We start from the raw sequence: 14,977 nt of genomic DNA, 5'->3' as shown, positions 1-14,977 counted from the left end.
TCTGTTTTGTTGTAAAATGTATTTTATGTCTACCTCCTCATCTGTAGTGTCATCACTATCAGGTATGGGATTAGGTATGGACGGTTTGTTAAATCTTTTATCCTAGCTCAGCCAAGACAAGATGCCTGTTGAACAGTGTCATTCAAAAACATTATTTGTTCTGTGATGATGCAGGCTCTGAATAAAGCTTTGAATCCCTGCACCTGCCAGTCTTTTGTGCCCCAGACAGTTTTTTTCTCAATGTTGTCTTTCCAAAAGTCAAAACCTAATGTAGACATCTGAGCATAAAAGGCCGCAGAACAAATTTGCTTAGTATTAGTCAACATACTTTTCATTCCTGTCCTATTAACATTTTTCAAGTAAAATGATTCTTGATCTGAAACATTAAAACCTGAATAGTACGGAAATTTGTTATAAAATGTTTTTGAGCTACCCTTTGTTGGCATTGGACAATTTTCCCATTGATTATAAGTATAAACATTTCTAGGGTTTGCAGATTTGTGCAAATAATGATGACCATAATGATAAAAACAATACATTTGTTCATAGTCTGATGAACCTTCTAAGTATTCATTTTTTGTATATTTTGCTGACATTTCTAAATCTGCCATCATATTATTAAAAGTCTCAAAGTCCCAATCATATGAAAATGTGCTGGGTGAAACAAAGTCACTCAAGGACACCTTAAATTGATGTGGAATCTTCAACAGCTCTACAGGACCATAAATTGCATAATCAGTTCTGTCCCATGCTATACCACCAGGTATAGGAACGGCTGGGATGTTTACTGATGACAAGTCTCTTTGTTCACGATGAGATGATTTGTGTGGCTTCAGGAGTAAGTTGATGTTCTTAGTTGCTGTGTCCATTTTACTATCTTTCTCATTTATCAGCGTTCCCAAACTTAATACAAGGATTAGCCCAAGTAGGAGGAAAAGGACGCCTAGCACAATCCAAAGTTCCACCCATGGTGAAACCAGATAAGTTGTTTTAAGTTGATGAAAGAGTTCTTTTACTTGTTACTTGAAAGTGTTATTTACTGGTGTTGTTTCGGGCTCACTGGGATCTTCAGAAAACGTTTCAAAGTTAATGAAATAGCCAGAGGAAGTTCTGTCAATTGTTGGAATTGCATCCGGATTACTTGTATTCGCTGGAGCTGCTTTATCCCTTGTCATATTAGTATAGTCAGATGCTATATCATTGTAGGCAGGAGTGCCTTGACAAACTGTTATTTGGGTCTCAAGAGGCACAAGTTCCATGGCTTTGTTGCATAGTCCTTATTTTCTTACTGCAGATTCTTCAAACATGATGAGTCTCTCAGTTTGAACCTCTTGGATAGTAGCAAGATTTGGTTGTCTGCTACATCTTTGGAGTCCACTGGGCCTACTACTTATTATCGGCCACATGATGTGGTTTAACCAGGTCGATGGATAGGAACCGGTTCTCCTTTCTTCCAGCAAGGGGCGGCAGTAACACTGTTCTTGATCCATGGATTGCTAGCACATGTACTGGTTTTCTGTATGAAGGCTCAAATTCCTTTTTGTCTGCGATCTTTTCTCTGACTAGATCCCCAATCTTTGGAATCCAGACAGGCCTTGCTGGGACAGGTGTTTTTTCTTCAGTGGTCGTTGGTTTCTGTATTGTGTTGCATAGACTTCTTCTTGTTTCATTAAAGTCCTGCAAAACAGCCAAACGGTATTTGATATCAAAGTGTTTTTGTTCTACCACTGAAGTATGACGATCGAGATCCTCGACAATCATTCTAGTACCAAAAAGGATTTCATATGGAGTGATTCCACCCAGAGAATTTCTTGGTAGATTGTTTAAACTATGTTGGACATTTATTAGATGTTTGACCCACCCGTCACCCGAGCCTAATACCCCAGCTGTTATAGATTGCTTTATGTCCCGGTTTTTTCTTCCCACTACCACATTTCCCTCAGAATGGAATGGACTTGAATACCGCAATGCAACACCCAAGCTGGCCACGGCTTCTTTGTAAGCTTGAGAGCTAAACGCAGGACCCTGGTAAGAATGTACCGTGCCGATTGCGTATGTGCCCATAGAGACTCGCTAATCTTTTCTAACAGTTCGGGCGTCAGTCAGGCGCTGAGGCCACATCCAAATGAATCTTGAGCAGGAATTCACTGCGACCATGATATATTTATAGTAGGGATCCCTCTGTAAGGGACCACAGTGGTCCAGGTAAACGCACGCTTGCGGTTTATCTGAAATTAGAAGTGGCATTTGCGCAGGACGTTTCACTGTCGAAACCTTCCTTTTTTGGCAGATTTCACATTCTAGAACATAATTTCTAGTTTGTTTCCTCATGCGTGGGAACCAGTATCTTTGTTTTAATAATGACACTATGGCAAAAACACCTGCGTGTGCAGAGGCAAGCCCTTCATGTGCTGCTAAAATTAGTCCTAATCTATCTTCCATGTTTGGAATTACCCTATCCCCCAATCCAGGGATTCGAGCAAAAGGAACATTATTTGCATTAGTTAAATATGAGTACTTTAGTGGAAAGCCTTTTGGAAGTGTTTTACCACTGTCTTGTACGGAAGCAGTGTCAGCCTGCATAATGTTGCTGTTTATTTTTGTTTTTGAATGAGTGATTGCAGCTACGGTAGCCATTTGCACAGCTGCCTTCGCGGCTTCATCAGCCAATGAATTCCCTTCAACGTGAAAGCCATCACGTTGATGACTCAGTGTATGGATCACATGAGTCTTTTGTAGTTCTTTCTGTAATAGAACTACTTGTTCCAAAAGCAATTTATGCTTCTTTGTGCCACCTTTTGCATCTTTGAAACCGTTTTGAATCCAGTTCTGCAAGTATTCACTGTAAGATTGAATGCAGTGATACGAATCGCTCATTATGAGCGCCTTCTTGAATGCCTGTAGTTCAGCTCGCTGTGCTGTACAATCTCCTATTTTGCGTTTTTCTGACCATAGGTCGGAATTTACCATCGCGCCAGCGACCTTTAACAATCGCGCACGCAGAACTATAAGCCTGTTTACCTCCTATTGCGGGCTGTGCTGAACCGTCTGTATAAATTATACATTCATATTGTTCTAGAGGCAGAATCTCAATGGTCAGATGACATTCTTGTTCGTATTGTAAAAATTCTTGAGTTTTCAAGTATGGGTCAAAAAGGTATTCAACGTCAGTTGCAGCTAGAGAGTTAACCCATTGTATCCATCTTGGATGTAAAGCCTTTGCATTCGGAATGCGTTCTTTTGTCACTGCCTCTAGGGATGGTAAAGGTGTAACGACCATTATGAGTTTTCCCTGCGCAAAGGCTCTCTCTTTTGCTACTGCAGTTTTAAACGCTGTCAGATTTTTTTCTGTAGAAGTGAATTTAATTTCAGCTTATGTGTACAAATGTGATCTATAAGCTATTGGTATTTTTTCTCCCTCATTAAAGTTTGAGTACGGGAATCTGCATCTTCCTGGAATGATTCGGATTACAAGGTTGCGTACGTATACGCGTGTCTGTAAATGTGTTGTTGCTAACATGTCTGTTTGCACTGAACGCAACATATCTGTGTGTTTTTGAGTCCAATTAGTTTGCTTGAAATCAGGTTTGATTGATTCGTAGAGAGGTTTAACCATTTTGGTGTAGTTTAGAATCTAAGTTCTTCAGAAATTTAGGAAACCTAGAATTGACTGTAAGTTTTTCAGCGTTTTTGGAGGTTGGAGCAGCGCACATTTTTCTAAGAAGTTGGCTGCCAGGCTTTTGCCTTCACTTGAAAGTTTGTATCCTAAGAATAGGACGTTGAGGTGGGCAATTCGTGATTTCTTAAAATTAAATTTGTACGCTTCAGATGCGAAGCCAAGTATTATGGTGTTCACTCTGTTCAAGTGGCTGTCTAAGTCATCGTCTGTTAGATAGATGTCATAGACATAAGATAATGCCTCATCATCATACGTTTGTAGTAACTCTGTTACTCTGGCTGGAAATAACCCTGGACTATTCTTGAATCCTTGGGGGAGACGACAAAAATTACCCTGTATCCCCATCATTGAGAAAGCAGTCAAGTACCTGCTTTCAGGTGCAATATTTTGACAGAAGAAACCGTTAGAAATATCTAATGTGGTTTTATATTTTTTACGCACAATGTTATTCATCAGTACTGCACTATGTGCATTTTGTCCTGCAAAAGTTTTGCAACAAGATTTTAAGTGTCTGTAGTCCAAGACTAGACGATATGTATTGTCTGGTTTGGAGACAGGAAACAAAGGATTGTTCATGGACGAGGTGCATGTTTCAATCACCCCTTGGTATTTAAGTTGATCTAAGATCTCCCTGACCTGTTTATTAGCTTGTTGCCTAACTGGGTACTGCATCTGAGCTGTTGGTTTATTTTTGAACTGGTTCTTATGGTGAGGAGAATCCTCATCCCATCCTACATGATTTCTATATAATGCTGGAGCCTGGGCTACAGCCCATTTTCTGGCATAGGTTTTTTTTATGAATAGGAATATGATTTGGGAAGGCTGGCATAATGATGTCTTCGCCATGTGGGCACTCCCTGACAAATTCAGTGGCCAGTATTTTTCAGCTAGAAAAATGTCATAACCCTAAGAGAGCTTCTCCAAAAAGAATGCTCTTATTTTTCTAGTTATGTCCCCCTCCATCCGGAGCATTACTTCGTACAACTTATGGGGTACACTAACCCTGGTATTGGCAGTTTCAGCTTGAATGTACTCATTCAAGTCCCCTGTCTCCAGATGATCCTTCAGTCAAGTCAAGTCAAGTCATAAAATTTGTATAGCGCACTACATACCCAGAGGGTTTCAAGGCGCTTAGGAAGGGGAGGAGGATTATTTGTCAAATATCCACGTTTTAAGCTGCTTTCTGAACGCTAGGTGATTCTGGGTGAGGCGAAGGTAAGCGGGGAGTGAGTTCCATGTTTTGGCAGCCAGGTATGAAAAGGATCTGCCTCCCATGGTGGTCTTGTTGATGCGAGGTACAGTGGCGAAGGCTTGGCTGGAAGAGCGAAGTTGGCGGGAGGGGGTGTAGAAGGACAGTCGAGAGTTGAGGCAATCTGGTCCGATGTCGTAGAGTGATTTGTGTGCGTGGGTAAGCAGTCGGAAAGTGATCCTCTTCAGGATCTTGCGAGCAACGGTAACCTCTGCTGCGCTGTCCAGCATTGTCTGAGCCCACTCCCCGTTCTAGAGTTGTGTCCTCAAGTTCCTTGGCATGTCTGATTTTTAGACCTGCTACCTTCTTCTTGGTGAATTGTGTTTTCTTATTTTTTGAAACGTGTTGATCGTCTTTGGACTTGACACGTTCTTCCTTGTGTTCTGACCGTCCTCTTCTTTCCGATTTCTGTGAGGAAGTCTGAAAGGTACAAGAGGAACGTGTATCAGTATCTTGATATCTATCAGGTTTTCACAAATTATCCCTGTTCCTGAGGTTATACCTCTTTTCAGAGGGCTCCTTTTGAAGAGACCGGACTCTGGACTGAGAACGCTTCCTTTTAGGAAGTGTCTGTTTACTGTTTTCCCACTTCTTTTTAGGAGTAGTGAGAGTGTTTTTAATAAAGACCTTTTCAGGACTTTTTGTTAATTCAGGATTTACTGGTTTCTCACCCAAACTATCTCTACCTAGTTCTTTATAGGATTTTTCTATTATAATGGCCAATTCATATGGTTGCTCAGTTACATCAAGTTCTTTTAGTTTTTGGCGGATCGCCATGGATGCTGCTTCACCTTTAATATTAGCTAATATTATAGTTGAGACCTGTTTGAAATCTTTAAGTAATTTCATACCCAGATTTAAAGCAGGTTCTGCCCCGTATTCATTTTGAATCTGTTACAAAATGTCTGGTATTACTGCAGTAGACGGAACACCATGTTTTTTGTGTAGATTGCAGCAAAAACTGTACCCCGAGTGTCACCGTCCTCCAGGTGTGGTGCGATCCCCATTGGTAAACGGATTGTTAGAATTCTGTGTTTCTCATGAGGTGTACAATCAGGAAATACTGCCTCTATTTGAGTAATTTGAGGAATTTTTTCCCTTTTTGCGGGTAATTTACCAATGACAGATTGTGTAGTCTGTGGTGTAATTTTATTTGTATTCCCCTGATGAGGGGTGTGTTGTGGAATCCTTATAGCAGGTTGGACTGTTAAAGTCCGCATGACATATTGAACCAATTGTCTATGTATTTTAATTAATTGTTTTAGTTGAAACGATAGTTCTGGACCTGTCATTCCTCCAATGGCAGGATGTGGTGTATAGCTGGCAAGTACCGGCCATGTTACTCGAGGTCTACCTAGTAGACCGAGCCTGGTAATGTGATTTTGATGTTGTAGTGCGCCTTTAAACCAGAGCCCATGCTCTTGGTATGTTAATGGAATTTCAATGTCCTCGAAAGGAGTGTATTCCGCTGGAGGCTCCTCTACTTTGTGGAAGTAGAACTCATGTGTTACTGGATTTGCTTGCGGGAAGACAATCCATGAATAGAATACCTCTGTCTGCCGATATTCGTGTGCCTCTATAAGAAAAATTACCCTACCACCTCTTGATGAGAGGCCATTCGCTATAAGCTTTATGGTGATGGTTTTCCTTACTTTTACCGGGATGATTATAGCATCTGGGTCAGCTTCAGTAAAGCCTGTAGTGTCTAAACCCGGCTGGTTTGCATTTACTGCAGCTCAACCGTTTTCGGTGTCGCTATCCGACATTTTGTTTGGTGAAAGTTTGCAGAGCAAGTTTCAAGGAAACAAAGATAAGGTGCACTATATTTTGGAACACTGTATCATTCAACGTTGAACAAACCAAAAACTAATACATAGGATTTTTCGTCCTACTCGGTTATGACGGATATTTTAACCTTTTACCCACTCCAGACGTCTACTGGAGTATTTTACTGGAAAAACGGGTCTCCGTGAAAAGCATGACTGAGTTACTCTAGTATCTAGCGTTAAATAAGTGCCTTACCAAATTTTGGGCGCCATGTAGTGTAGTTCCTATATTCCTAATAGGCTCTGGGCATTGGAATAATATTTCCTATAGAATTGACGTAGGACTTAAGTCAACTAGGTGGCCGATTCTGATCCTGGATTTTTATTTTCCATACAAATAGGATTTGTATTTTTTTCCATACAAATTGTAAAACTCCCTTCCAACCCATGTAGTACGATTCGTACAAGAAAAATACATACAGATCGGCCCGATCCTTACAAATCGGATCGGGAAAAGCTGTACGACACGGACTTGTAAAAAAAACCATACAATTTGTAAAAATGCTGTCCAACCAATCAAGTACGATTCATACCGGGTTGTCAGCATACGATTTGTATGGAAAATGGCCTGTATACGGGGATTGACTCGTACCGGGCAACAAAGTGAACCCCTATACGCCTCGTACACTGGTATGACTCGTTCTGGGGGTTTGACTCATACCGGGGTACGGGTCATATAGGGGTATGAGGCATACAGAGCTCCCCCCGCATGCGAGGCGTGTGTATGGTGCGTACCCCAACAACACGCATGTACACACCGTACATACATGATTTTGGGGTACGGTGCATACGTACGTGATTTTGGGGTATGGTGCGTACATACGCGAATTTGGGGTACGGTACGTACACAGGTGATTTTGGGGTACGGTGCGTACATACGCGATTTTGGGGTACGGTGCGTACATACGCTATTTTGGGGTACGGTGCGTACATAGGTGACTTTGGGGTACGGTGCGTACATACGTGATTTTGGGGTACGGTGCGTACATACGCTATTTTGGGGTACGGTGCGTACACAGGTGACTTTGGGGTACGGTGCATACATACGTGATTTTGGGGTACGGTGCGTAAGTATGCGATTTTGGGGGAAGATGCGTACATACGCGATTTTGGGGTACGGTGCGTACACAGGCGATTTTGGGGTACGGTACGTACACAGGTGATTTTGGGGTACGGTGCGTACATACGCGATTTTGGGGGTACGGTGAGTACATACGCTATTTTGGGGTACGGTGCGTACACAGGTGACTTTGGGGTACGGTGCGTACATACGTGATTTTGGGGTATGGTGCGTAAGTATGCGATTTTGGGGGAAGATGCGTACATACGCGATTTAGGGGTACGGTGGGTACACAGGCGATTTTGGGGTACGGTGCGTACATACGCGATTTCGGGGTACGGTGCTTGTACGGTGCGTACACGACCAGTACCCCTTCATCGCGTATGTACGCACCGTACCCCACTTTCTGTGTCATCCGTACGCACCGTACATACGCACCGTACCCCTGTATTCATGGGGTGTATGACGCGTACATGGGGGGGCCTGTCTCGTACTGTTTTCGGGGCGTACAAGGTTTTTCCGGCACTTGTTGGCTCTTGTAAAAAAAGAGCCGTACGGAGTGCCGTTTGTACGAATCGTACTTGCCGGGTTGTAAACTGCTGCCGGGAATACATGGGAACGTCGCGTACAGAGCAATCCGAATCGGAATCGCTTGTATATACGAGTTGTATGGTCTTTTTTACAATTTGTATGGAGTGCGTCAATTTGTACGGATCGTACTTCCTAAGTTGTAGGGGCCTCCTTACAAGTACGAGTTGTATGGGGAAAACGCTCCATACCACGATTTGTACAGCGTTTTTCCAGGATCGGAATCGGCCCCTAGGTCTCTATCAAATATATTAACCTTAATTGTGAGTGCCAGCTAGCTCAGAGGTCACTAGAAACGTTCTTGAATAAACAAGAAGGGATTAGTTTTGACAACCGCATAAACATGACAACTTTGTTTTCCCAAGATAAAACGTATCTTCAGAGTCATGGAAACAATAGATAGATATTTCACTCAGTCAATCGTGCATGCTTCGTTTCACCAGAGGTGCAGAGAAATAGAGAGACGGGCGTTTTCAATAAAAAGTATTTATTGAACAGTCTTCTTTCCCATGCAAAGGAAATGAACTTCTACAATCGTAATACTGGCTGTAAAGTATAATGCGTACAGCAAGAAGATTATTATGAAATAATACTGTAAAAGCATGGTATGGTTTCTAAGCCATAAAATACATACATAAATAAATAAAGAATAAAAGTACTCAACTGGTGCTTCTAAAATACGCCTACACCGATGTACCTATCCTAAGTCTAGTACGAGGGAAGGAGTAAGTATGGTGTAGCATAGGTTTAGTATTCTTTGCCAAGAATCTATCCAAGATTTTTTATAGGGTCCTATCAGCTCTGTACCTTGGTTTAGAATGAAGGAGGTCTGGTATCTATTTGTCTCGGGACTCGATTTCCCAACACCCCGCAAGGGGAGTTTGGAAACACTGGAGCTAGATTTCTCGGCAAGAGAAAAGACAGCGTCTCACTCAGTGCGTCAGCTGGAGGGTCGGCTTCCTTTGGCACTTGCTGTAACAAGCTGCGTTGGGCAAGTAGATAGTCGAACTGCTCCAAACCACCGTGTGTTTGCTAGGGCAAGTGTGGACATATTTATACCTTGAAGGAGCCGTGTTTGACGTAAGTTGGACATAATAACGTCATCAAAGAATCGCAGTTCTTTGAAAACTCCATGAGTTCTTGGACAAATCAATATTCAAGCAAGGGGAAGTCCCTAACTGCTGAAGCCGAGTTTTTCAAGAAATCGTGTGGCTTTTCGGAACTAGTGTAAGTAACCATGCCTGTATTTGGACTGTATGGGTTATGTCTAAATATGGTTATGATTTCCATGCCTTTATTAAGGGAAGGTGATTTGTACCTATATAAGGGCATGAATCGGGAAAATTACACTAGGGTCCTAAAATGCTATACAACAACCCTGGAGAAAAATACAATCATTGCATTTGCATCGGAATAGCAATTTTCTGTTACTTCCAGTCAAAAGGGATAACTGTAAATACCATGTACACAAAATAGTTCAATCTTGAGAACAAAGGTCCCTTCAATGGAAAGATGTCAACAACTGAAGGCGTGTTTTGTAAAAAGCTAGTGTACCACCTAGGTATATTTCAGGTCTCTGCCACGCAATACACACAAAACATAAGGAAGAGGGTCCGACAAAAAGCCAATTGCTGAGTATACTTGGGGTGCGTATGGTAGGAGAACGGCCACATTGAGACTTCAGGGATACCTTGGCTCATATATCCTACAGCGACCATCGCATTCCACCCTACAACAGGTGGTAGTTCGCCAATGTGATATATTGTTTTTTTTCTGTAGTGCTTGTTACCAGTTTCACAGTTTCATTGAACTGTACAGAGCAGGATCATTACTCAGGGAATTCTTAGGGTTCGACCTGTAATCCACGTTAGCTTTTCATCCCTGCATTTTACAGTACCCACTTTATTGTAACTTCTGGGGAACTAACACTCGTTGTTCTAGGGAACTTATAATCAGGCCCTAAAGGGTACTCAATGATATACCTTGGAAGGGTGAAGAACCTAGTTGCTACTCACTCGCATCGAAACCTGTGAGCAGTAGGTTTCACCAATTTCTGCAACAAATATATTAAACCAGTCAGTTGTCACAAGATTAACTGATGAGAACTACACTTTAGACCCTAATAATTTATGTTTTAAAATTTTGGTTGCCATCAGATTGTGCAGTTTCATCGCTCTGAAAATGTATATAATGAATATGTATTTCATTGACCTTGACATGATGACATTTCCCAGTGATGGACGAAAAAATCCAGAAAAATAAAATTTCATGAAGATATTTCTGTGGTAAATGGTCAAATCTGTAGTGAGGATTGAGTAGAGTCCTATTAATGTTTCGTCGACCATTGCGAAAAATAATAAGAACAGTAAATAAAACTGCGCCTATTGTATGTCTCTAGGAGCCCTACAATACAAGAACATAAAACTTGAGTCTCTCCTCCCTTGTAAACATGTCTCTTTATCTAAAAGATGTGAAGGCCTCCATCCTGGTTGCCCATCTCTTGTTCCCACACCGCGGTCAACAACTTTTTATGGGCTTTTGAGAGGTTATATGCACACTTGCCTTGGGTTTACCTACACGTTCATGCACACCCAACAGTGTGCCTTGTCAGTTAGCAGATCTAGGTTGACTAGGACTGGACAGATTTACTGTATACTCTTTGCACATACGCCAACCATTCTGGCTGGCCTTAACTCGGCGGAGTTAATGAAGAATACCCCAGACGCTCCTTCACACCTTCCCAAAGCTCCTACACAATCTATCTATGAAAGAAATCTAGCCAGATCTAGAACATTAAGTAATTCTACAGTTTGGTGGAGAAAATGCTAATTATTGAAACGAAGGCGAAAGGAAATGTGTTGTTTATCTGTGATATTCCAGTTATGATTGAAATAGGGTTCCAGTTTAGATCTGCCAAGTTTCATCCCAACTCCACTTCTGCAAAATGGCAACAATCTCCTCATACTAGTGTAATCTCACTGGTAACGAACCGCGCCTCAAGAAAGACTACTGCCAACCACCCATGGCTGTCACTCCCCTGATGCGACAACTCTCCCTGTAAGCCTCATCCCAGTATACCCTCCTCCTCTCCTGCCAAGGAAATCGTGAAAAAACATCTTCTTTGAAACCTGCAACGGGTACAATAACGCAGCTAATGTAGTGATTGACACGTTCTTGAAAGTACGCCAGTTATAAAACTAAGTGAGCTAATGCCTTTGCTGAAGATGTCTGTGTACAGTCAAACTCACAAAGCACATTTCAATCAATCAATCATAACTTTTATTCGGTTACATCTTGACGAAACCATAAAAAGTACAAAGGTAAAACAGTGCGTATAAAAGACCACAGTATCAATATACATTTAAAAACAGAAGTTGTTTAAAACCATTGCTGTCAATAATTAATTGGCAAACATTGGAGCTACAGAGATTTTTTAAACATGATTTTAAAAAACAAGCTACGCACTTAGCAGTGTATTGAGAATCCAAAAACTGCAGACCAGATATGCGGGCCCACATGTTCTCAGGCCCATTTTTCGCAGTAAGGGAATAATCCAGCGCTTGCGGGGGAGCTCAGAGTAAGTATAAAACATTGTTACATGCATCGTAGACCGGGATGATATGCCGTCACAGGGGCATTTCATTGGTTTAAGTGACCAGTCCTGCTCTTTTGGAAATGTAACTAGGCGAAAGAAAGAATTAAATCGAAACCTAGTTAATACATATTTTTCATAGATAGTTAGATGGAATGTTAGGTAGGGTTGAATACCCAAAGCAGTCTGGACTGATAGGATCTGTATGTTTGAGGTTTTACTTATTTCTTTGGAAAGACGTAGTTCCCTAAGATGAGTTAAACATCGTTTTTTCAGGTCTTTCCTGGAGAAATCTGTCATCATGGATGGTTCTAAGAAATAAGATGTACAGTCCAAGTCCTTAAGGAAGTTGGACACGTACAGGAGCCATGGGATTTTACTCCAGTTTGCCAGGGCCAAACAATCGATTATCAGTTAGCGGGTTAGATGGCATTGTGTTTTGGTCCAAATACGGTGCCACAGTAGAATCGGTTGGCATCTGATAATATTTATCAAATATTCGATACCTAGCTCGATGTGGCAACCGTATGTTGGAGCACTTTGAGGTGCTGCCAATAAGTATTTGAGAAACCCATTCTCAACCGTTTGAAGGGTATCGATGGGAGCGTAACCCCAGACCCCCGTGCCGTAAGTTGCCACGCTATGACACTTTGCGTGATAGATTTTTAGCAACTCCCCTGGAGCAGGCTTACCCAGTTTCCTCGAAAAGGAAACTAGAGCTGAGGTCGCTCACTGAAAGAGTAACTTTTTACTAACCAAAGCTTGTTTCCAACATTATCTATCGTCCACTAAAATTCCTAGATAGGGATATTCCCTGGTGCGTTCCAACCTTACTTTATCAATAAAGACTGTTTTAGGTTTCTTCGCCCTGGGGCCGATGTGCATAACATAGGTTTTATTTTTATTTACTTTTAGGCCTAAAGAGAGCATAAATTGACAGTATTTATTAAGCTGTCTTTGTAGCTGATTTAAAGTTCTGGCTAGAATTACGGAGTCATCCGCGTATAGTAATGCGGGAATGGGGCGGGTGTTAATGGATGGAAGATCCTGGCTCCCTTCGAGCATGGCCGCTTCCAGCCCGTTAGTATATAGATTAAATAAGAAGGGAGCCAGGACACAGCCCTGTCTAACACCTTTGTTGACGGCAAATGATAGAGATAGTTCACCACCAATCCTGTATCTAACGCGAGCAGTCGCGTCTGAATAAAGTTCGCGAAGGAATTGGATAAGTGGTGGATCTGCCCCTAGTTCACCGAGAATAGACCACAGCCTTGAGTGAATGACACAGTCAAACACTGCGCTGAGGTCTACATAGACTAAAAACAGATTTCCACTTTTGGCCCCCACATATTTATCGATCAAAAGGGCTAAATTCAAAGCCTGCTCCACAGTACCAAGTCCCTCCTGGAAACCATATTGGAGATCTGTCAAGATGTTATTCGTGGATGCCCAATCCTGGAGACGTTCCAAGATCAGCCGACCAGCAACTTTCCCCAAGGAATCCAGGATGTAGCATGCTGGGTTGTTACGTTCGCCCTTCTTGAAAATTGGGAGCAGAATTGAAGTGGACCAGGAGTTTATTAGACCTGTTTTTGTGACTGCTGCCATAACCTGATGAAGATGTCTGTGTACAGTCAAACTCACAAAGCACATTTAAATCCGAAGGGTTAATTCAGTATTTGATCCTTCTGAGGATGATAAAAGGAGGAGCAAGTTGCGTTGGATGCCAAAGTACCTGTCCTCTGCGAGTCAGTCTTTACATTTCGAAATCAAGAGCGCAATTTGAAGGCCAATGCTGACATTCGGTGTGTGAAATGCATAACTCGTTAAAGTGCATGTCTCCGTGTACGAAAGTCAGAGGCCTCTGTAGCAGGACGTTACCAAGTGCCCTTCGCCTTCCACCGATATCTAGGTTTCAAGAGAATAACATCCTCCATGGCGTGAACGCCGACAGCCTGTGGGTGCAGCACGGGACCACTTCAAAGGCAGGGACAAACACAAAATGGTTCAAGCAGAGTACAGTTACAGACAACGGCGGACTCAGTGACCACACTCTTCTGCTGTGTACCCTTTGTGTAGAGATCAAAAATTATTCAGACTGGGTGTGCATTGACCACTCGAGCACCTGCCGTTGTCTGGTGCTAACTGCAAAGCAGAGAAATGCTGAATCCAATATATGGAGTGGTGCACCACCTGATGTGTAGACAAAGTTGTTTTTCAATAAGTCTTATAGTGTTTCTTAGGTTTTCTCAAACAGTCTTTTATTGCAAAAAAATAGTATTTCAGGAAATAGTTAGCAAGCGCGTTTCGTTCATAACAATGAACTTCTTCAGGGTATAGGATTCTTTTGCATCTCGTATAAAATGTAAGCGCCTACAGTGGGCTGTGTGGGCCTCCTTGATAAGGGCTCGCAATCTGTTATGGCTGTTCTAACTTGATGCAGCATTTTCAGGGATTGACATTTAAAACATAAATGTTGGCAATTTAGTCTTGAACAGAGGTTCCGGAAAAGCAGCCCCGCCCGCCTCAGAACTGCACTTCCCCAGTTTCGGGAAGGATCTGAGAACTCACCTCACCAAAGAACATTACCTCTTGAAATGATATCAATCCCCTCCCATGGATGCTCGTCCAGCTTGAGACGTCCACCTCCTGGTAGAGGATCGGGACGCTCACCACTGTGCACCGGCCATGTTAAGCCCTTTCTGCTCTCCAGATTATTTTGTGCTTCAAACATACACATATTACTTTACCATGGCAACAAGATATTGTTTTCTGCTGCCTGTCTATATCATTCCATTTGATAAAGTAGTAAAAACGTCCCATGCCCGTGTTAGCTACTTGCAAGAGAATAAAAAAGGATTTTGTAACACCCAAATATATTTCCCAAAAGGCTTTCTCTTGTTTGCAGTGAAAGCACGCCTTCCTCAACAGTACTATAGATCCATGGACTAGTTAAATCTACATCTAAAATCCATTTGTAAAA

The 14,977-nt window shown here is 42.1% G+C and overlaps 1 protein-coding gene across 1 annotated transcript in view; it reads left to right on the top strand.

Moving 5' to 3' along the window:
- The window catches only part of LOC144827838 (E3 ubiquitin-protein ligase TRIM11-like), a 321,289-nt gene that overhangs the window by 255,158 nt on the left and 51,154 nt on the right, over positions 1-14,977 (top strand). The gene's annotated exons all lie outside the window — the stretch shown is intronic.

Source organism: Lissotriton helveticus, chromosome 4_1, assembly GCF_964261635.1.
Source record: "Lissotriton helveticus chromosome 4_1, aLisHel1.1, whole genome shotgun sequence".
NCBI classification, from domain to species: Eukaryota; Metazoa; Chordata; class Amphibia; order Caudata; family Salamandridae; genus Lissotriton; species Lissotriton helveticus.
Note: the sequence above shows the minus strand (reverse complement) of the source record. Positions and strands in the feature narration are given on the sequence as shown.